Genomic DNA, 24,391 nt, shown 5'->3' on the forward strand with positions numbered 1-24,391 from the left:
TGATGTCCAAACTTGTGAAACATAGACGCCTATGATTGGTTTATATTTGGTCCGGACCAACCAAATTTGGTCTTGTTTGGGGTCAGAGGTCATTAAAATAATAGTCAGTATGTAGAATAATACCCAAATATGCAAAAGAGGATATTGCATATGTATACCTGCTACAACCTATTTAGGAAACATCACCATGAAGAGAATGACATTCATATCCATTATTATGCATTCCTGTGTAGTACAGATCAGGGACCCATGATGAAATTCAGTTATCGGGTGTAAATCCACCTCACTTACTGTAGTTCAATAACCAAAAGAGATTTTTCAAAGTCAGGGTGTCATGTCATCGCTGACACCCCATTCTTTCTGCAGACATCTTGAATCTTAATTAAGAGCAGACATTTAACAGAGAGGAAGCTATTATAATACTGTATACAGATCAGATCAGAGAGGAAGCTATTATAATACTGTATACAGATCAGAGGAAGCTATTATAATACTGTATACAGATCAGAGAGGTAGCTATTATAATACTGTATACAGATCAGAGAGGAAGCTATTCAAATACTGTATTCAGATCAGAGAGGAAGCTATTATAATACTGTATACAGATCAGAGAGGAAGCTATTATAATACTGTATACAGATCAGAGAGGAAGCTATTATAATACTGTATACAGATCAGAGAGGAAGCTATTAAAAAGCTGTATATGCCAGTTTGGATTTGGCTTCGCTCCAATCACATCGAGAGCATAGGCTTACTCATTGACAGAAACTGGTTGTTCATCTCCTTGTGTTGTTGTCCTCCGGTGACTAGCTAGCTAGCTAAAATTGTCCCTTTCCTAAATTAGCCATGGATGGAGATGAGGATTTGGACTTGTGATTTAACTTAATTCTCCGTACAGGCCATTGATTAAAAATAAATAAAAAAATTAAATAAAATTGGCGCCAGAGAAGAAGGCTGAGAAGGCTGTTTTATGTGTCCCCAGCCGATTGTGTTTTCTGTTTGTTTTTTCACGTTGTTTGTAACTTCTATTTTTAAACTTATTTTGTACATAATGTTGCCGCTACCATCTCTTATGACCGAAAATAACTTCTGGACAACAGGACTGCGATTACTCACCATGGACTGGCAGAATCCTTTTTTTCCTTTAATGAGTCTGACGAGCCCGACGCGAACGATATACTGCTTTCTCAGGAACAGGCCCAGATCCCTGTGATTTGCGTGAAGAGGAGGCAGAGAAAAAGGGGCCGAGGGCGGGCTGCCTTCTGAGAATTCGTAAGTGATTGAATAAACCTCCACTTCCTTCGATTCTGCTAGCAAATGTGCAATCTTTGGAGAATAAAATCGATGACCTACGCGGAAGATTAAACTACCAACGGGACATTCAAAACTGTAATATCTTATGTTTCACGGAGTCGTGGCTGAACCACGACACTATCAACATACAGCTGGCTGGTTATACGCTGCACCGGCAGGATAGAACAGCAACGTCTGGTAAGACAAAGGGTGGGCGACTATGTATTTTTTGTAAATAACAGGAAGTCTCGAACTATTGCTTGCCTGAGGTAGAGTATCTCTTGATAAGATGTAGACAACACTATCTACCTAGAGGGTTTTCATCTGTATTTTTCGTAGCTGTTTACATACCACCACAGACTGAGGCTGGCACTAGGACAGCATTGAATGCATGAGAGCACCAGCTGTTCCGGAAGACTGTGTGATCACGCTCTCCGCAGCCGATGTGAGTAAGACCTTTAAACAGGTCAACATTCACAAGGCCGCAGGGGCAGACGGATTACCAGAACGTGTACTGTGAGCATGCGCTGACCAACTGGCAAGTGTCTTCACTGGCATTTTCAACCTCTCCCTGTCCGAGTCTGTAATACCAACATGTTTTAAGCAGACCACCATAGTGCCTGTGCCCAAGAACACTAAGGTAACTTGCCTAAATGACTACCGACTCGTAGCACTCACGTCTGTAGCCATGAAGTGCTTTGAAAGGCTGGTCATGGCTCACATCAATACCATTATCCCAGAAACCCTAGACCCACTCCAATTTCCATAACACCACAAAAGATCCACAGATGATACACTATCTATTGCATTCCACACTGCCCTTTCCCACCTGGACAAAAGGAAGACCTATGTGAGAATGCTATTCATTGACTACAGCTCAGCGTTCAACACCATAGTGCCCACAAAGCTCATCACTAAGCTAAGGACCCTGGGACTAAACACCTCCCTCTGCCCCCAGGTGGTAAGGGTAGGTAACAACACATCTGCCACGCTGATCCTCAACACAGGGGTCCCTCAGGGGTGCGTGCTCAGTCCTCTCTTGTACTCCCTGTTTACTCATGACTGCACGGCCAGGCACAACTCCAACACCATCATTAAGTTTGCTGGTGACACAACAGCGATAGGCCTGATCACCGACAACAACGAGACAGCCTATACGGAGGTGGTCAGAGACCTGGCTGTGTGGTACCAGGACAACAACCTCACCCTCAACGTGATCAAGACAAAGGAGATGATTGTGGACTACAGGAAAAAGAGGACCGAGCACGCCCACATTCTCATCGACAGGGCTGTAGTGGAGCACGTTGAGAGCTTCAAGTTCCTTGGTGTCCACATCACCAAAAAACTAACATGGTCCAAACACACCAAGACAGTCATGAAGAGGGCACGACAAAACCTATTCCCCCTCAGGAGACTGAAAAGATTTGGAATGGGTCCTCAGATCATCAAAAGGTTCTACAGCTGCACCATCGAGAGCATCCTGACTGGTTGCATCACTGCCTGGTATGGCAACTGCTCGGCCTCCGACCACAAGACACTACAGAGGGTAGTGCGAACGGCCCAGTACCTCACTGGGGCCAAGCTTCCTGCCATCCAGGACCTCTATACCAGGCGGTGTTAGAGGAAGGCCCTAAAAATTGTCACAGACTCCAGCCACCCTAGTCATAGACTGTTCTCTCTGCTACAGCATGGCAAGTGGTACCGGATCGCCAAGTCTAGGTCCAAGAGGCTTCTAAACAGCTTCTACCCCCAAGCCATAAGATTCCTGAACATCTAATCAAATGGCTATCCAGACTATTTGCATTGCCCCCCCCACCCCTCTTTTACACCGCTGCTACTCTCTGTTGTTATCATCTATGCACAGTCACTTTAATAACTCTACCTACATGTAGATATTAACTCGACTAACCGGTGCCCCCGCACATTTACTCTGTATCGGTACCCCCTGTATATAGTCTCGCTATTGTTATTTTACTGCTGCTCTTTAATTACTTGTTACTTTTATTTCTTATTCTAGTCCGTATTTTTTTTAAACTGCATTGTTGGTTGGGGCTCGTAAGGGGCTCGTAATTATGCATTTCACTGTAAGGTCTACCTACACCTGTTGTATTCGGCGCATGTGACTAATAACATTTGATTTGATTATAATGGCAATTCTGATCCAACCATAAAATACATTGTGCCCCTGGACTGAGAGGATGTTAGTTCAATATGTAGCTAGATGTAGAAGGCTAATGTTAACTTGCTAACGTTGCCCATGAATTGAAGTTAGGCTAGCGAGCATTTTAGCCAGGTAGCCAAGGACAACAACAAATAAAAGTGTGTACTGATGACAGAGTGATAGACCGTGTTGTCAACATGAAAGAGAGGAAGATGGCTTTGGTGTTTCTCTACAAGTAGAGTGAGTCAACATGAAAGAGAGGAGGATGGTGTTGGTGTTTCTCTACAAGTAGAGTGAGTCAACATGAAGGAGAGGAGGATGGCTTTGGTGTTTCTCTACAAGTACAGTGAGTCAACATGAAAGAGAGGAGGATGGCTTTGGTGTTTCTCAACAAGTAGGGTGAGTCAACATGAAAGAGAGAAGGATGGCTTTGGTGTTTCTCAACAAGTAGGGTGAGTCAACATGAAAGAGAGAAGGATGGCTTTGGTGTTTCTCAACAAGTAGGGTGAGTCAACATGAAAGAGAGGAGGATGGCTTTGGTGTTTCTCAACAAGTAGGGTGAGTCAACATGAAAGAGAGGAGGATGGTGTTGGTGTTTCTCAACAAGTACAGTGAGTCAACATGAAAGAGAGAAGGATGGCTTTGGTGTTTCTCTACAAGTACAGTGAGTCAACATGAAAGAGAGGATGGCTTTGGTGTTTCTCTACAAGTAGAGTGAGTCAACATGAAAGAGAGGATGGCTTTGGTGTTTCTCTACAAGTACAGTGAGTCAACATGAAAGAGAGAAGGATGGCTTTGGTGTTTCTCTACAAGTACAGTGAGTCAACATGAAAGAGAGAAGGATGGCTTTGGTGTTTCTCAACAAGTAGGGTGAGTCAACATGAAAGAGAGAAGGATGGCTTTGGTGTTTCTCAACAAGTAGAGTGAGTCAACATGAAAGAGAGGAGGATGGCTTTGGTGTTTCTCAACAAGTAGAGTGAGTCAACATGAAAGAGAGGAAGATGGCTTTGGTGTTTCTCAACAAGTAGAGTGAGTCAACATGAAAGAGAGGAGGATGGCTTTGGTGTTTCTCAACAAGTAGAGTGAGTCAACATGAAAGAGAGGAAGATGGCTTTGGTGTTTCTCAACAAGTAGAGTGAGTCAACATGAAAGAGAGGAGGATGGCTTTGGTGTTTCTCAACAAGTAGAGTGAGTCAACATGAAAGAGAGGAAGATGGCTTTGGTGTTTCTCAACAAGTAGAGTGAGTCAACATGAAAGAGAGGAGGATGGTGTTGGTGTTTCTCTACAAGTACAGTGAGTCAACATCTTTTTCTACTTGCACAACATACCCCCCCACCCTCACACAGAGAAAACAATACCATAGGAAGTCACATCATATTTAACATGTTGATTGCACTAAATAGTTTTTGGTATTTTTTGTCACTGTATTAGACTAAGTGTAGGTGATTTGATGATGTTGAAATGTTGATGTACAGTATAGTGGAGGCAGCTCCTGTTTTCTTTGTGACCTACAGTAACTGTCTGTGGTTCTAAATCAATAGTTGTTTAGTGGTCTGAAAATGTCGGAAACATTAACTTGATTGACCATGCTGTAGGTCATGTAGGTCTGTTACATGCAATATGCTTTGTCTGTCCGGTTTAGTCCACAGAGGTTGATATCTGGTTTTGTGATAAAACAAAGGTTATGTTGAATGTATTCTGCCACTGTGTCTTCTTATTGTCTCTGGCTTTAGGCCTATATATCACGGTCGCAAGGCATATGAACTAACAGGTTATAGAGCAAAAAACGCAATTATCACAATACATAGGTTGCAATATGGCTTTTTTTTGGCTTACCCATTGATTTTACCCACGCAAGTTACTGTCTAGAACTGATGATCTGTCTGATAGTAGTGTCTCGTTACTAACCACTGTCTGGAACTGATGATCTGTCTGATAGTAGTGTGTCTCGTTACTAACCACTGTCTAGAACTGATGATCTGTCTGATAGTAGTGTCTCGTTACTAACCACTGTCTGTAACTGATGATCTGTCTGATAGTAGTGTCTCGTTACTAACCACTGTCTAGAACTGATGATCTGTCTGATAGTAGTGTCTCGTTACTAACCACTGACTAGAACTGATGATCTGTCTGATAGTAGTGTCTCATTACTAACCACTGTCTGGAACTGATGATCTGTCTGATAGTAGTGTCTCGTTACTAACCACTGTCTGGAACTGATGATCTGTCTGATAGTAGTGTCTCGTTACTAACCACTGTCTAGAACTGATGATCTGTCTGATAGTAGTGTCTCGTTACTAACCACTGTCTGTAACTGATGATCTGTCTGATAGTAGTGTCTCGTTACTAACCACTGTCTAGAACTGATGATCTGTCTGATAGTAGTGTCTCGTTACTAACCACTGTCTGTAACTGATGATCTGTCTGATAGTAGTGTCTCGTTACTAACCACTGTCTAGAACTGATGATCTGTCTGATAGTAGTGTCTCGTTACTAACCACTGTCTGTAACTGATGATCTGTCTGATAGTAGTGTCTCGTTACTAACCACTGTCTAGAACTGATGATCTGTCTGATAGTAGTGTCTCATTACTAACCACTGTCTGTAACTGATGATCTGTCTGATAGTAGTGTCTCGTTACTAACCACTGTCTAGAACTGATGATCTGTCTGATAGTAGTGTCTCGTTACTAACCACTGTCTAGAACTGATGATCTGTCTGATAGTAGTGTCTCGTTACTAACCACTGTCTAGAACTGATGATCTGTCTGATAGTAGTGTCTCGTTACTAACCACTGTCTGTAACTGATGATCTGTCTGATAGTAGTGTCTCGTTACTAACCACTGTCTAGAACTGATGATCTGTCTGATAGTAGTGTCTTGTTACTAACCACTGACTAGAACTGATGATCTGTCTGATAGTAGTGTCTCGTTACTAACCACTGTCTAGAACTGATGATCTGTCTGATAGTAGTGTCTCGTTACTAACCACTGTCTGGAACTGATGATCTTTATGATAATTAGAACATGCCTGTCGTCACTTTTCAGACAGACACTAAATGTACAAGGTGATGTGAGGTAAACTAATCATCATAACCCAACTACATACCTTGTAGACCCAGGAACATCACATACTGGGTGACACGTTTCCATTCCCCGAAGTAGAAACTACCGTGTGAGAACCGTACAGTCTATTTGAGCAGCCATGTGAGGTCTTATCGTTAACACACTGGAACGCTCTCTCTCCACACCTCGTTCAATATTCTGGATAAACAGCTCAAAGTTGGCACAGAATAATGCCTTATCAGTTGTCACGTTTTTAGTTTCCTTCGTAACAATTGTATTTTATTTATTTCACCTTTATTTAACCAGGTAGGCTAGTTGAGAACAAGTTCTCATTTACAACTGCGACCTGGCCAAGATAAATAGCTATAAATGGATAGGATTAGTGCATAGACTACCCCACAGCACAGTCGCATGAGTGTTGAAGATTTTCATTATGTAATTCAAAAACATATTTATATGACCGAGTACCAACCTGTCTCCACCTAATTTGATAGCGTCCCATATGACCGTTATGTAATAACATAATCATAATAACGTTAGGCTACTGTCAAACTTGAATGCGTTGTTCCCTAATCGTCAGCTCATGTCTGTCCTATTTCCAATTAACTTGTCTTTCTTCAAAAACAACGGGCAAATGCAGTACCAGAAACGTCGTGGACTACACCTACCGTGGTGGAAGCTGCGGGTAGCTATGCTGTCGAGTATATCACTTCCACGGCGCACTCACAGAAGGGAAAGTCGGGCGAATGTCCACATCATCGTCCTCGATAGTAAAGTAGTCCGTGGGGAAAGGTAGACAAGACTGGAAGAGGAGAAGCGGTTGTGGGAGTTGTCAATACGAAAGCAGAGGAGCACTGAGCAGATCAAATGTCTGCTGGCTAACTTGTTGCGCTGAGCATCCACAAGCGCAGTGGGCAGTGGCTTATTTGCTGTTCCCTCCTCCCGCGTTGTTTTGCGTGTCCTACTAACTGTAACCTTTACGGTCCAAGGACCTGCACCAAGGACATCACTGACATTCACTCGTGCAGAGAGCGCTCTTTATTCATATCTTGTGTATAAAAAAAATATCCAGAATCATGTCGGCTAAACAACATAATATTAGGCAGTATTGGCCTACTCCAAATATGGATAGCCTACGGCATTATACAATATGTGGGCTGAGAGATTCTTGCTAAACCCTAGACCTCATTCAATTATGAAAATAAAACATGCAAATTGACTTACACAATTCGATGAACACAGAACATGTACATTCCCATTAAAAAGCATGTGCACTGTGTGTGGAACAAAGGTGCCTTTCATAATAAAACTGATGGAGGGAGGAAGCCAGGACCTGAATGTGGAGCTATCTTGAATTCCAATTATGCAAGTTTCAACCTGCCTCCATCTTTCCCGCCTATGGTCTGAAGACACAGTGGAACCACCATAAAAAAGGAATCGTAATAAGGAAGTGGCCAGATGAAGCAGTTGCTAAGCTACAGGACTGTTTTGCTAGCACAGACTGGAATATGTTCCAGGATTCTTCTGATGGCATTGAAGAGTACACCACATCAGTCACTGGCTTCATCAATAAGTCCATCGATGACTTCATCCCCACAGTGACCATACGTACATACCCCAACCAGAAGCCATGGATTACAGGCAACATCTGCACTGAGCTAAAGGGTAGAGCTGCCGCTTTCAAGGAGCAGGACTCTAACCCGGATGCTTATAAGAAATCCCGCTATGCTATCCAATGAACCATCAAACAGGCAAAGCATCAATACAGGACTAAGACTGAATCCTACTACACGGGCTACGACGCTCGTCAGATTTTGCAGGGCTCGCAAACTATTACGAATTAGAGGTCGACCGATTTATCGGCATGGCCGATTAATTAGGTCCGATTTCAAGTTTTCATAACAATCGGTAATCGGCCTTTTTGGATGCCGATTACATTGCATTCCACGAGAAAACTGCGTGGCAGGCTGACCACCTGTTACCCGAGTGCAGCGTCAAAAGGACCTTGTGGCTGCAAGGAGCCAAGGTAAGTTGCTAGCTAGCATTAAACTTATCTTTAAAAAAAACGAATCTTAACATAATCACTAGTTAACTACACATGGTTGATGATATTACTAGGTTAACTAGCTTGTCCTGCATTGTATATAATCAATGCGGTGCCTGTTAATTTATCATCGAATCACAGCCTACTTCAACTTCGCCAAACGGGTGATGATTTAGCAAAAGCGCATTCGTGAAAAAAGCACAATCGTTGCACAAATGTACCTAACCATAAACATCAATGTATTTCTTAAAATCAATACACAGAAGTATATATTTTTAAATTGCATTATTTAAATCAAATTGAACATGTTTCATTATTTATTTGAGACTAAAAAGAATGTATTTATCTATTATATTAAGTTAAAATAAAAGTGTTCATTGTTCATTCAGTATTGTTGTAATTGTCATTATTACCAAAAAACCCAATACCAATTAATCGATTTATATATATATATATAAATCGATTAATTGGTATTGGGTTTTTTGGTCTTCCAATAATCGGTATCAGCGTTGAAAAATCCTAATCGGTCGACCTCAATTACGGACTACAAAGGGAAGCACAGCCGTGAGCTGCCCAGTGACACAAGCCTACCAGACGAGCTAAAAGACGTCTATGCGCAGTTCGAGGCAAGCAAAACTGAAGCATGCATGAGAGCACCAGCTGTTTCGGACGACTGTGTGATCACGCTCTCCGTAGCCGATGTGAGTAAGACCTTTAAACAGGTCAACATTCACAAGGCCGCAGGGCCAGACGGATTACCAGAACGTGTACTTCGAGCATGCGCTGACCAACTGGCAAGTGTCTTCACTGACATTTTCAACCTCTCACTGTCCGAGTCTGTAATACCAACATGTTTTCAGCAGACCACCATAGTCCCTGTGCCCAACACCAAGGTAACCTGCTTAAATGACTACTGACCCGTAGCACGCACGCACGCACTTTGAAAGGCTGGTCATGGCTCACATCAATACCATTATCCCAGAAACCTTAGACCCACTCAATTTGCATACCGCCCCAACAGATGACGCAATCTCTATTGCACTCCACACTGCCCTTTCCCACCTGGACAAAAGGAACACCTATGTGAGAATGCTATTCATTGACTACAGCTCAGCGTTCAACACAATAGTGCCCTCAAAGCTCATCACTTAGCGAACGACCCTGGGATTAAACAGCTCCCTATGCAACTGGCTTCTGAACAGCCGGACAGGCCGCCACCAGACGGTAATGGTAGGTGATCACACAATCTTCCATGCTGATCCTCAACACGGGGGCCCCTCAGGGGTGTGTGCTCAGTCCCCTCCTGTACTCCCTGTTCACCCATGACTGCATGGCCAAGCATGACTCCAACACCATCAAGAAGTTTGCCGACGACACAACAGTGGTAGGCCTGATCAACGATGAGACAGTCTATAGGGAGGAGGTCAGAGACCTGGCAGTGTGGTGCCAGGATAACAACCTCCCTCAACATGATCAAGACAAAGGAGATGATCGTGGACTACAGGAAAAGGAGGGCCGAGCACACACCCATTCTCATCGACGAGGCTGTAGGGGAGCAGGTTGAGAGCTTCAAGTTCCTTGGTGTCCACATCACCAACAAACTAACATGGTCCAAACACACCAATGTGTGAAGAGGACACGACAATTCCTATTTCCCCTCAGGAGACTGAAAAGATTTGGCATGGGTCCTCAGATCCTCAAAAAGTTCTACAGCTGCACCATCAAGAGCATCCTGACTGGTTGCATCTGGTATGGCAACTGCTAGGCCACCGACTGCAAGGCACTACAGAGGGTAGTGGGTACTGGCCATTACATCACTGGGGCCAAATTTCCTGACATCCAGGACCTCTATACCAGGTGTCAATGGAAGGCCCCAAAAAATGCCAAAGACTCCAGCCACCCTAGTCATTGACTGTTCTCTCTGCTGCCGCACGGCAAGCGGTACCGGAACGCCAAGTCTAGGTCCAAAATGCTTCATAACAGCTTCCCCCCAAGCCATAAGACTCCTTAACAGCTAACCAAATGGCTACCCGGGCTATTTGCATTGACACTCCCCCCCCATTTTTACGCTGCTGCTACACTTTGTTTATTATCTATGCACAGTCACTTTAAGTCTACCTACATGTACATATTACCTTAATTACCTCGACTAACCTGTGCCCCCGCACATTGACTCTGTACCTGTACCCCTGTCTATGCTCCTTAATTATTTGTTATTTTTCTATTTCCTTATTTTTTTAAATTTGTATTTGTATTTTTTATTGTTTATTAAAGTTGATTTAGTAAATACTTTCTAAGCACTTATTTTTTCTTAAAACTGCATTGTTGATTAAGGGCTTGTAAGTAAGCATTTCACTGTAAGGTCTACACCGGCAGTGTTACTAACTAATTTTCAGAGGAAGGTGCTAGAGGCAGGTCGATTTGTTGCTAAAAGTTGCTAAATGACGTTGTGATGTCATTGCGTGATGACGTCATTACCTAATAGCGTAAAACTGCGTCATTACATAGAATACACAATAACGTTACTCAAATTGACTGCCCATCTCGGCAGAAAATATGATTTAACATTTGTTAGTTTAGATTTGTTTGTTTATTATCACATTTTTATTTGTAAAAGTAGATAAACAACACATTTTATACGATCAGATATTTTTCTTTTTGAACATTATTGAACATTACACATTATTGAACAATTACATTTTATTTATTTTATTTTTAACTAATAAACCTATTGTCACAACGTCCACAGGTGGCGCCTCTTCCCGTTCGGGCGGCGCTCAGCGGTCGTCGTCGCCGGCCTACTAGCTGCCACCGATTTCCTTTTCTGTTTCGTTTGGTAATGTCTGGTTAGGGTAGCACCTGTTTTGTGTTTAGTAATTAGTGGGGTATTTAGTCTGTCTGTTTTGTGTTTGGGGTTGTGCGGGATTGTTTCGTGTCTGTTGTTGTAGGTTGAGGGATTATTATTCTTGTCCTTAGAATACGTTACGCGTTTTTGGCATTAGGGTTGCTGGGCTGCGTCCCGCTACATTCCTAGACTGTGTTTGTCTTGTTTGGAATTATTTTTACCCTGCCTTGTCAGTTCGGTTCTTTGGACTTTCATTCTTCATTAAACGTGTTTCACGTACCTGAGTCTCCTGCGCCTGACTTCACCCCTCCTGCAGAACTATTTATGACATCTATACATTCTGAAGAATTATAGGTTTAAGCAGTGTATTAGTAGTTAGTTAACATGCTACCTAACTAATCAACAATTACAGGTACAAGCTAATAAAAAGGTATATATGCTATCTTATTCAACAAGCAACTTTACTCAAATAATGATGTGTGCGCTAGGCATCTCTCTCCAGCTCTCTCCAGGTTGTTGTGCTGCTTGGCTGGCTAGCTGCTCAAAGGTTTCCTCCAGATATTGCCACTGTTCTCGCTCACACTGCAGTACACACTGCCACCAATCAGCTGTGTCTCCGCCAGTTCCAGAAAGTCCACTCCTTGCATACGTACTGTAAATATGATGAATCATAGATTGACAAGGAAATCCTCTTCATCTTCACAGTCCAACTGCATTGTCACTGAGCTGAAACCAGCAGTAGAGGATGGAGTGGCCTTAAAGCTGTATGCTGCTGTGGTGCCAAACTGCTGCTGAACTTCACTTGGTAGTTTATGCTGGTAACAGGTATCACCAGCCAGCTTCAGTCCATACTGCACCAGGAGTATGGAGTTGAGAGTGTGCAGTGACATTCTATTTCTTAACTTTGACTTGACCACCCTCATTAGGCTGAACAGCCGTTCAACATCCACATTTCAGTGTGGCAAGGAGAGGGCAGCGAGTGCAGCTTTGCACAGTTCTTCAAATGGATTTGACCTGGAAGAGTCCGGGTAGGTATTCACTTCACTCCAAAACTGGACTGTATTTTCAGTTGAGTCCCACCTAAACAGATGGATGTTTCTCCATTGGGAAACAATTTTATCAATTGTTTGGGGCTGGTATCCCAGTAGCTCAGCTACTTTAATAATTCAGTGGTGCCTTTATTGTGCTTAACACTGAACAAGGCCATGTTTCGCAAGGCTTCTAGGTTGTCTAGGAGCCTTGCTTGCAGCTCCTTGCTTAAAGCAAGAATTACCTTTTTGTCCTCTGGCGCAAGACTGAGTTGGTACACCGTGTTTTCTAAAAGGTACCCAAGGTATGGTGATGGACTGAGATGTCCATCAATGGCATCCTTCAGGACATCCATTTTTTCCATAGGGTTGACTACTCTGCTGCAAAAGAGGTGTACCAGATTGTCCAAAAGCTTGACAGGTTCTGTTTGCTCTCCCTCAAATGACTTCACTGCAACTTGTATGTCGGACAGAATTTATTTCAAGAATGTCAGGTAGACATAGTTGGTCTTGTCCATGAAGATGGCGTAGAGCACATCCGCCATGTAGCAGCGCTCACTGGCCTTGGTCAACTCAAAGTGGAGTTTCAGTTCTTCCCACTGGCTCAATATACGAGTTACCGCAGGCTCAATCGATAGCCAACGTGTGGCACACACTTTGGTGATCTGCAGGGGTTTCTGGCCACAATTAATGGTGGCATACACTGCTTTGTACGCCTCGCGCCGTTTTGGGGAAATGGAAAACCAGTTGTAGGTTTCCCTGATTAAGTACTCAACACTCCTAGGGATGGTTTCTTTGGATGCTGCACTGACAGCCAATTGTAAAGAATGGCACACACAGCGGATGAGTACCAAATTGGCCAATGCACATACTTCCTTTAAAATCATGTGCACCCCGTTGTGCACCCCAGTCATCACAGACGCCAATACCCTGAAGATTCTCATTTTTTTAAGGTTACACTTCTCAAGAAACTAATCTACTGCCTTTGCTGTTGATCTGGCATCGCCCCCCCTTTCCAATTCAACCAGCCCGAGAAATGTGGACACAACGGTTCTTTTTTTAGCACTGAAATACCGAATCACCACACCAGGTATTTCGAAACATTGACATCAGTGGACTCATCCAAAAGGAGACTGAACTTCTCATCCCCCGACATCTGGTGTTACCCTTTTGAGAAAATAAGGAGCCAGTACTCCCCTAATCGTTTCTGTACACTTGGTACGGTGCATTTGGAAGTTTGTTGCTGCCACAGAATCTGAAAAGGCAGCTTTGCAAGCCATACCTAAAATGATTGCATGCTAGCAGCGAACAATGCTCCATGCGGGATTGTACTGTTTTGCATTTTTTTTTTTTTATGTCATACATTTTTGCAAGCATATGTGATTTGCAGTACATACACAGTACACCTGACAATCATCCCCAGTTACGGTCTTCAGCCACCCTTTAAATTCAGGTAGAGACTCCCACTCTTTCCTGTACAATTTTGATTGAGACAGGTTGAATTGATGTTGTAAGTTCTGTTCAAGATCAAACATTCAGGACCAACTATATTCATTGGGTTAGTCTCATCGAACGCATACTACTGCAAGTCAGCCAACAATGATTTGCAATTTGCTGCTGACCCCCTGCTGCTGATTTCACTCACAATGCACTTTTGCAGCCAGGCACGTGTGTTGTGACTGAGTGTGTGACAGAGAATCGTTTTTTGTGTCATTTGGAGGGAAAATGTGTGCATTTTAGCATTTGATACACTTTTCAAAAGTTGCTAAAAGATCCAAATACATTTTTAAAAGTAGCAAAATTTGTTTTTGCTACTGTTTGAAAAAAAAGTTGCCAGGGTAGTCTGAAAAGTTGCTAAATCTAGCAACAGAATTGCTAAATTGGCATCACTGTAAACACCGGTTGTATTCATCGGTCACATTTTATTCGACATTATTGATGTATCTGTGGAAAGGAGTCGTTTTTAATTTGTTTAATCTATATACTTACCCACCTCAATTAGCCTACGCATGAGGGAAAAATCCGAATACGAAACTATAAATTGGTATGTAAAACGCCATTGCACTCAATACAGTCAGAGGCAAAGACTCCGGTAGGAACAGTCATTCTCTTGAGACTGTGAGCTTCAGTGCTCCCTTCTTCCAACCGCATCTCCATAGCAACCGCTGTGTGCAAGACTGGAGTGTTTGTATGGCGCTTTTATATTGAGCCAGTCAGGCTTGCTCACCTGCTTTTTTTTTTAGCCAGTCAGGAGGCTTGGTCACCTGATTTCTCGAAAAGCTGAAAAGAACCCTGCAGCTGGGCTATTGGCAAATCCCCAACTAGACTAAGAAAACACACTCTGACCCATATCCTTGAACTCACTTTTATAAACTAGGCCAACGTGCAATGAATGCACTGTTTGAGAGAGTGGAGAGAGAAAAAATGGCATTATTATGGCGCTGTGCTGAACAGCTCTCACAACCTGGATGAGAGGAGAAGTCTATCGGTAAGCCAGAGCCCCACTCTGGTCAATGTGGCATACTGCATCACCAAATGTATCAGTCCTAACTAAATAACAATTAAGTAAAACACTATGAAAGTAGCGGAATGTAGGTAACACTTTAAATAACGCACACATATGCTTTATAAGGGCATTTACAATGCTTCATTTGATTTATTTTTACACTTATTTGACACGTATAGTGCATTATAACACTTGCTTTATAACTCGTAATAGTAACATGATAATATACCCTTACTACACAGTCCCTCTAGGATTCTGTGATTTCACCTTCTTTTTTTTTGCAAAATCAACAATTTCCCGCATATTATGCGATAGCTTGCGAATGTAAATCAATCACCGCATTATTTCAGCATAAAACAGTCAAATCGCGGTAAAAATCACAGTATAAAATTGTCTGATCACGCATTACAAAATGAGGGCTCGCAATATGAACTAATCACAGCACATTTACCGCAACAACAAAAAATATATATCAAGCCACATGTCAAACAAACTTTTACCTCACTAGTTCATTTTCGTGACCAATTGGACAGAAGCCATTCAAAATGTCAGAATTGCTGCCACTATCACAAAAAAAGAGGGTCTGACTATCATGCAGAATACGCTGTTCTCAGGGCATATCTGCCTGTTTTGACTAGCATTAGTGACTTTTCGTAGCAGGTTAGGATAATTCATGTGGCATGTTTGGAGAATTAACGTGGTTTAGGGTAATTGGGTTAAGGTTAGGAAAATGGTAGGGTTGGCTAAAATTGTCCCCAACACCACTCAAACATACTGTATTTAGTCAGGTTTGCCCTGAGAACTGTCTTGGTTTCCATTTACTAATGGGATGCTGCACATAATGCACCCTCACCCTATTGGATACATGGGGTAACACAACATTACATTGTATGCATTCGATTATAACGTTATTTTCAAACAAGTAGGATTTATGATACATTATGCACAGGGCCTTTAGGGGGCCCCCCACCCCACATCATAGGCAAAACATTTTAGTGGCCCCCTTCTTGAAGGTGGAGAGAACATTTGTTTTAAAGTACATTTTCTGCAATTCTACACATTTTGCAATTTGGTGCAAAGAACATTTTGCAATTTTCTAACTCGTTTTATGCAATTCTACTTATTTTGCCATGGGGCGGAAAGAAAAATGTGCAGTTTTACAACTATTTCCTGCAATTCTTCACATTTTGTCATAGGGGGGAGAGAAACGTTTGCAGATTAAAAGCAAATTTCCTGCAATTCTAAACATTTTGCCATGACTTCTGTCATGTTAATATGATATCTGAATATGGTGCTCCTGAGAAGAAGGATAGTCATGCTGACTCTAGTGCTGTAGTCACAGCTGTTCTACCATTCTAAATGCCCTTGGAAAATTGTCCTATAATTTGATGACACGTTGAACTTTGAAATGAAATGTTTTGGGGTAAATCTTAGAGGGATTTTGATATTAAACCAGTTTATATGGAAACCGATGCGTCTCGTCAACCCCGTTACAGTATTCAACCCTGTCACCCTTGTCTCAACCCCGTCACATGACAATATTTGTTAAATAAAATGGCAAAGACTAATAAATATGAATTTAGTGATTTCTGAGCTCAGTGTGAAATCTTAAGGACAATCCCAAGAAGATTAGATTTATGTTACAATTCTGAATTGAAAGGATTTTATTTAAATGTTTAGCCCGCTGACACGTGTCTTTTTCAGGGTTTAATAAAGCAACATTGAGATTTTACATACATTTTATATTTATAATAATTTAATTGGTTTGGGGGACACATGAGCATTAGGTAAATGTTGATTTTTATAACAAGTATCTTTTATAATCATATTCAGACAACTTCCATATTGTCTGTGACAGGGTTGAAGATAAATGGTGTCCATATCAGACAAAAATTGACAATAATAAAAAGGGTTTTAATGCCCGAAATCGGAAAATGTGTTTTCTTGAAGGTTTAATATGTACTTAATGTTGTGGGGTGTTCAGAAAATGCATTTATTCTAGTAAAAAAAAAAGTTTATTTAAAAAAAATATTACCGCAGCCCAAGAATGACCCATAACTGTTGTGTTCTATACAAAAGGTGGCCACTCAGGGTCTTTGTACATTCGCTGTAGCCAACAGCTCGCCGACTACCTACATTATGATATAGTATTTGTCAAACGGCAGCCAAGCATCGATGATCATGTCACCAGAATAAGACCATCGATATTTATTGGAAAGGAGCATCAAGCTCATCACCTTGCACTTTCACCACCTCTGTGAAGTTCATCATAATTTATTTAATCTGTATCCCAATAAACTGTATGTTTCGCGATGAGTCGTAGTGGGAGGACCACACAACATATCATCACATGACCCCAAATTTACTTCGACATGATGGTTATTATATCAATATTTGAGCATAAAGGTGTTTACAACGCCATTTCTCGCATAATTCATTTTAGACACAAAATGATCCCACCATGTCGAACGAACAAATTGTGCCGGCATTTCATGTTTCCATCAGCCTGGTCGTGACTTCTTTTTTTCACGCGTCCGTTAAATTCATCTGCATGATGACATGGTTACCTGGTTACATGGTTACCTGGTTACATGATGACATGGTTACCTGGTTACATGGTTACCTGGTTACATGATGACATGGTTACCTGGTTACATGGTTACCTGGTTACATGATGACATGGTTACCTGGTTACATGGTTACCTGGTTACATGATGACATGGTTACCTGGTTACATGATGACATGGTTACCTGGTTACATGGTTACCTGGTTACATGATGACATGGTTACCTGGTTACATGGTTACCTGGTTACATGATGACATGGTTACCTGGTTACATGGTTACCTGGTTACATGATGACATGGTTACCTGGTTACATGGTTACCTGGTTACATGATGACATGGTTACCTGGTTACATGGTTACCTGGTTACATGATGACATGGTTACCTGGTTACATGATGACATGGTTACATGATGACATGGTTACCTGGTTACATGATGACATGGTTACCTGGTTACCTGGTTACATGATGACATGGTTACCTGGTTACATGATGACACGGTTACCTGGTGACATGGTTACCTGGTTACATGGTTACCTGGTTACATGATGACATGGTTACCTGGTTACATGGTTACCTGGTTACATGATGACATGGTTACCTGGTTACATGGTTACCTGGTTACATGATGACATGGTTACCTGGTTACATGATGACATGGTTACCTGGTTACATGATGACATGGTTACATGATGACATGGTTACCTGGTTACATGGTTACCTGGTTACATGATGACATGGTTACCTGGTTACATGATGACATGGTTACATGATGACATGGTTAACTGGTTACATGATGACATAAGAGGGAAAACTGTTGAAATGTCACCCTGTGTATTCTACCATTCTAACTCTCAACGTTAAGTAGAGACCCTGACTGATTTGTATAATTTGGTCAGGGCCCCACAACGGCCGCTTACGTCCATTAGTGCCTAGGTCCAGCCCTGATGTTGCACTTTGGTATTATAATGCATCACAGTGATATATTATGAGGATGTTATAACTACTTATTACAAGGATTGTAATGCTCTAAGTGTATGCGTGTGCCTCTAGTTTGGAAGTGTATAGTGAATTTGTTTGTATTTGGTGAACCATTATTTGAACTATATCAAAGTCTTTCAATGGATTTTTGTGATTTTTTTTTATGCAAGCAAGTACCAGAATGTTGACACATGGACCCGCGTCGTACACATGGACCCGCGTCGTACACATGGACCCGCGTCGTACACATGGACCCGCGTCGTACACATGGACCCGCGTCGTACACATGGACCCGCGTCGTACACATGGACCCGCGTCGTGCACATGGACCCGCGTCGTGCACATGGACCCGCGTCGTACACATGGACCCGCGTCGTGCACATGGACCCGTGTCGTGCACATGGACCCGCGTCGTGCTCATTCACCTGTATCATACGCATTAACTTAAGTGTTTCCTAATAACAACACCTATTGTGATCCATTCCCTTTCATTCCCTGTGGATAAAAAGACAAGACAGACGGGACAGGAGTGATTGTCTCATAAAAAGATTTATTTTTTGCCTAAATGTACAAAGGCAAGTTACAGTATTGTATAAAAAAAGAAATGTGGCAATGTACACTTTACATAAGAGAGAAACCCTGGGGGGAAGGGGGGACGGGGCAAAGAGGGATGAACCAAAACAACACATAGCAATAAAAAAAAGCTGTAAACATCTTTCTTTCAAGTACCGATGACTGATACTGAGCTGCTACTCTGGGGATGTGGGTTTAGGGGGCGGGGTTATGAATAAAGAAACAGGAAAAGGAAATCCTACAAGAACATTCCGTCCTCCCGCGGTGTGAGTAACACAAGGAATGACTCAAGCACAGTGAGACAACACCTCAACAACGGCTGCTGTGGGAGTATGATCAACTCTGTCTGTATTAAAAATAAATTAAAAATCCCCAAAAATGTATCAAGCGCTTTTTTCCACTTATCTTTTAAAAAAAAATTCACCAGCAGAGGTTCTGGTTTAACAGACCCGTTAAATGACTATTAATATATCATCTGGTTCTGATCTCACCTCCCATCTCACTCCATACAGGACGTGTTAAAAGCATTTTTAAAACACTGGCTCTTCTCCCATTGTATAACAAGACATATTTCCAAACAAAACCAAAACCCTCTACTTCAGAGAAAAGGACGGGGGGGAAAAAACATGTAATCTGTGCCAGCACCCAATCACGGCTGAGCATCAACAGTATTGTGGTGAGAGTAGGGCCTATCAACCAGGTCACCTGTCAACAACATTCATACACCAGTAACATATGAACTGACATCACTACAGGACAGAACCAAGTCAACCTTGATGAGCCTACCATAGAAATAGAAGCAATAGAATGGCGTTCCAGCCGTCATTGAACATTGACTTGAATGGAGATCCCCTTTCCTAGTGACTGGATCGTTATGGATCCTACAGGCTTCTTATATTAGTGTTTAGCAGGGTGTTGAAATGGAGCGTGTGTAATTAGGATAACTATTACAGTATTACTGGAATGAATGGACTCTCACAGGGAGCAGTGCTCTGAGCACGGCCTATTTCATTGTTCATGGTAGCATTCGCCTGATCTCTTGGTGAATAAAACGCCACTTTAGTGGCTTTGAGGTCTGTTTCACCGCCGCTGCCACAACAAACGTCTAATTCCCCTCGGCTTCGCTAAATCACATTTATGTATAAAACACACACACACAAAAAAATGTATTTATTAGTTCAGATTTCCTGTGTTGCAGTCCCAAGCACGCCAGATCCATGAAGGGCAAGGAAAGCATCACAGCGAATCAGATTTACAGACAAGCGGTTGAGTGGGCGCTGTGCGGCGGCGGCAGGATTAATGGGATCATGACCAGGAGAAGAGTGGACGCAGTGGGAGAATCTGCTGAGTTCTACCTCTCTATCACTCCTCTGTGGACAGCTGCTCAGCCCTCAGCCTTTGTCTATCCCGGCAGGTAGTAATAACAAAACAAAGCATTCACAAGCAGTATCTCATGGAACCAAAACAAGAGCAACAAATGAGTGAGGGTTAAAATGACAAGGTTGAAATGTGACTTGTTTTCCTTGAGGGTGGTCGAGGCGGCTTGGGAACGTGTGCGACAAGGTGAGTAAAAAAGCATCATGGGCTTCAAGAGTGGGGATACAGGCTACTGGTGGAGGGGGAATAAAAACCGAGGCTACTGAAGGGGTGGAGTCCACAGTTTATCATATTATATCAACAATGGAAGGGGGGGGAGAAGGCTAACAGACAGAAAGCGTAGGACATTTTCCGATAGCATCCAACAACCTTTGAAAAAATAATTCCTCTGTACACTATAAACAGAAACCACAGTGAGAGAGCGGAGATGGGAACAGTGTCCCAAAGCAAATGTGCATCTGACTTGATCCACTAGGAAGGACATTGTGAGGGGCTAATGTTTACACCATGCAGCCAAACACAGACACACAGAGATAGTTGGAAAGGAGAGGGAGGTGAGAGGAAGTGGGCCTGCAGGAGAGACTCCATTTTGCAATTGCGCTCATTCACCAAAAAATGAACAGGGGCATGTGCCAACTCCCAGTAACACAGCACTCCACAACTAGAAGTCCTAGAATAAATATTACAGGAGAGCTGCCCGTCTCTCCACCACTACAGGCCAGAACAGAGGGAGAGAGCTGCCCGTCTCTCCATCACTACAGGCCAGAACAGAGGGAGAGAGCTGCCCGTCTCTCCACCACTACAGGCCAGAACAGAGAGAGAGAGCTGCCCGTCTCTCCATCACTACAGGCCAGAACAGAGGGAGAGAGCTGCCCGTCTCTCCACCACTACAGGCCAGAACAGAGGGAGAGAGCTGCCCGTCTCTCCACCACTACAGGCCAGAACAGAGGGAGAGAGCTGCCCGTCTCTCCACCACTACAGGCCAGAACAGAGAGAGAGAGCTGCCCGTCTCTCCATCACTACAGGCCAGAACAGAGGGAGAGAGCTGCCTGTCTCTCCACCACTACAGGGGGAGAGAGCTGCCCGTCTCTCCATCACTACAGGCCAGAACAGAGGGAGAGAGCTGCCCGTCTCTCCATCACTACAGGGGGAGAGAGCTGCCCGTCTCTCCATCACTACAGGTCAGAACAGAGGGAGAGAGCTGCCTGTCTCTCCATCACTACAGGGGGAGAGAGCTGCCCGTCTCTCCATCACTACAGGTCAGAACAGAGGGAGAGAGCTGCCCGTCTCTCCATCACTACAGGCCAGAACAGAGAGAGAGAGCTGCCCGTCTCTCCATCACTACAGGCCAGAACAGAGGGAGAGAGCTGCCTGTCTCTCCACCACTACAGGCCAGAACAGAGAGAGAGAGCTGCCCGTCTCTCCATCACTACAGGTCAGAACAGAGGGAGAGAGCTGCCTGTCTCTCCACCACTACAGGCCAGAACAGAGAGAGAGAGCTGCCCATCTCTCCATCACTACAGGCCAGAACAGAGAGAGAGCTGCCCGTCTCTCCATCACTACAGGCCAGAACAGAGAGAGAGAGCTGCCCGTCTCTCCACCACTACAGGCCAGAACAGAGAGAGAGAGCTGCCCGTCTCTCCACCACTACAGGCCAGAACAGAGAGAGAGAGCTGCCCGTCTCTCCATCACTACAGGCCAGAACAGAGAGAGAGAGCTGCCCATCTCTCCACCACTACAGGCCAGAACAGAGAGAGAGAGCTGCCCATCTCTCCACCACTACAGGCCAGAACAGAGGGAGAGAGCTGCCCGTCTCTCCACCACTACAGGCCAGAACAGAGAGAGAGAGCTGCCCGTCTCTCCACCACTACAGGCCAGAACAGAGGGAGAGAGCTGCCCGTCTCTCCACCACTACAGGCCAGAACAGAGAGAGAGAGCTGCCTGTCTCTCCACCACTACAGGCCAGAACAGAGAGAGAGCTGCCCGTCTCTCCATCACTACAGGCCAGAACAGAGGGAGAGAGCTGCCCGTCTCTCCATCACTACAGGCCAGAACAGAGGGAGAGAGCTGCCTGTCTCTCCACCACTACAGGCCAGAACAGAGAGAGAGAGCTGCCCGTCTCTCCATCACTACAGGCCAGAACAGAGAGAGAGAGCTGCCCGTCTCTCCATCACTACAGGCCAGAACAGAGGGAGAGAGCTGCCCGTCTCTCCATCACTACAGGGGGAGAGAGCTGCCCGTCTCTCCATCACTACAGGTCAGAACAGAGGGAGAGAGCTGCCTGTCTCTCCATCACTACAGGGGGAGAGAGCTGCCCGTCTCTCCATCACTACAGGTCAGAACAGAGGGAGAGAGCTGCCTGTCTCTCCATCACTACAGGGGGAGAGAGCTGCCCGTCTCTCCATCACTACAGGTCAGAACAGAGGGAGAGAGCTGCCCGTCTCTCCATCACTACAGGCCAGAACAGAGAGAGAGAGCTGCCCGTCTCTCCATCACTACAGGCCAGAACAGAGGGAGAGAGCTGCCCGTCTCTCCACCACTACAGGCCAGAACAGAGAGAGAGAGCTGCCCGTCTCTCCATCACTACAGGTCAGAACAGAGGGAGAGAGCTGCCTGTCTCTCCACCACTACAGGCCAGAACAGAGAGAGAGAGCTGCCCATCTCTCCACCACTACAGGCCAGAACAGAGAGAGAGAGCTGCCCGTCTCTCCATCACTACAGGCCAGAACAGAGAGAGAGAGCTGCCCGTCTCTCCACCACTACAGGCCAGAACAGAGAGAGAGAGCTGCCCGTCTCTCCACCACTACAGGCCAGAACAGAGGGAGAGAGCTGCCCGTCTCTCCACCACTACAGGCCAGAACAGAGAGAGAGAGCTGCCTGTCTCTCCACCACTACAGGCCAGAACAGAGGGAGAGAGCTGCCCGTCTCTCCACCACTACAGGCCAGAACAGAGAGAGAGAGCTGCCTGTCTCTCCACCACTACAGGCCAGAACAGAGAGAGAGAGCTGCCCGTCTCTCCATCACTACAGGCCAGAACAGAGGGAGAGAGCTGCCCGTCTCTCCATCACTACAGGCCAGAACAGAGGGAGAGAGCTGCCTGTCTCTCCACCACTACAGGCCAGAACAGAGAGAGAGAGCTGCCCGTCTCTCCATCACTACAGGCCAGAACAGAGAGAGAGAGCTGCCCGTCTCTCCATCACTACAGGCCAGAACAGAGGGAGAGAGCTGCCTGTCTCTCCACCACTACAGGCCAGAACAGAGAGAGAGAGCTGCCCGTCTCTCCATCACTACAGGCCAGAACAGAGGGAGAGAGCTGCCTGTCTCTCCACCACTACAGGCCAGAACAGAGGGAGAGAGCTGCCCGTCTCTCCATCACTACAGGCCAGCACAGAGAGAGAGAGCTGCCCATCTCTCCACCACTACAGGCCAGAACAGAGAGAGAGAGCTGCCCGTCTCTCCATCACTACAGGCCAGAACAGAGAGAGAGAGCTGCCCGTCTCTCCATCACTACAGGCCAGAACAGAGAGAGAGAGCTGCCTGTCTCTCCATCACTACAGGCCAGAACAGAAGGAGAGAGCTGCCCGTCTCTCCATCACTACAGGCCAGAACAGAGAGAGAGAGCTGCCCGTCTCTCCATCACTACAGGACAGAACAGAGAGAGAGAGCTGCCCGTCTCTCCATCACTACAGGCCAGAACAGAGGGAGAGAGCTGCCCGTCTCTCCACCACTACAGGCCAGAACAGAGAGAGAGAGCTGCCCGTCTCTCCACCACTACAGGACAGAACAGAGAGAGAGAGCTGCCCGTCTCTCCATCACTACAGGCCAGAACAGAGGGAGAGAGCTGCCCGTCTCTCCATCACTACAGGCCAGAACAGAGAGAGAGAGCTGCCCGTCTCTCCATCACTACAGGGGGAGAGAGCTGCCCGTCTCTCCATCACCACAGGCCAGAAC

At 44.5% G+C, this 24,391-nt stretch overlaps 1 protein-coding gene across 2 annotated transcripts in view; it reads right to left on the reverse strand.

Moving 5' to 3' along the window:
• Positions 1-7,442, reverse strand: part of LOC106584691 (GRAM domain-containing protein 2A) — a 102,490-nt gene extending 95,048 nt beyond the window's left edge. For both annotated transcript variants that reach the window (XM_014170191.2, XM_014170192.2), the window contains exon 1: positions 7,189-7,442. The gene's annotated coding sequence lies outside the window, so the exon portion shown is untranslated. The remainder of the gene's footprint in view (positions 1-7,188) is intronic.
• Positions 7,443-24,391: the final 16,949 nt, after the last annotated feature.

This window comes from Salmo salar, chromosome ssa23, assembly GCF_905237065.1.
Source record: "Salmo salar chromosome ssa23, Ssal_v3.1, whole genome shotgun sequence".
Lineage (NCBI taxonomy): Eukaryota > Metazoa > Chordata > Actinopteri > Salmoniformes > Salmonidae > Salmo > Salmo salar.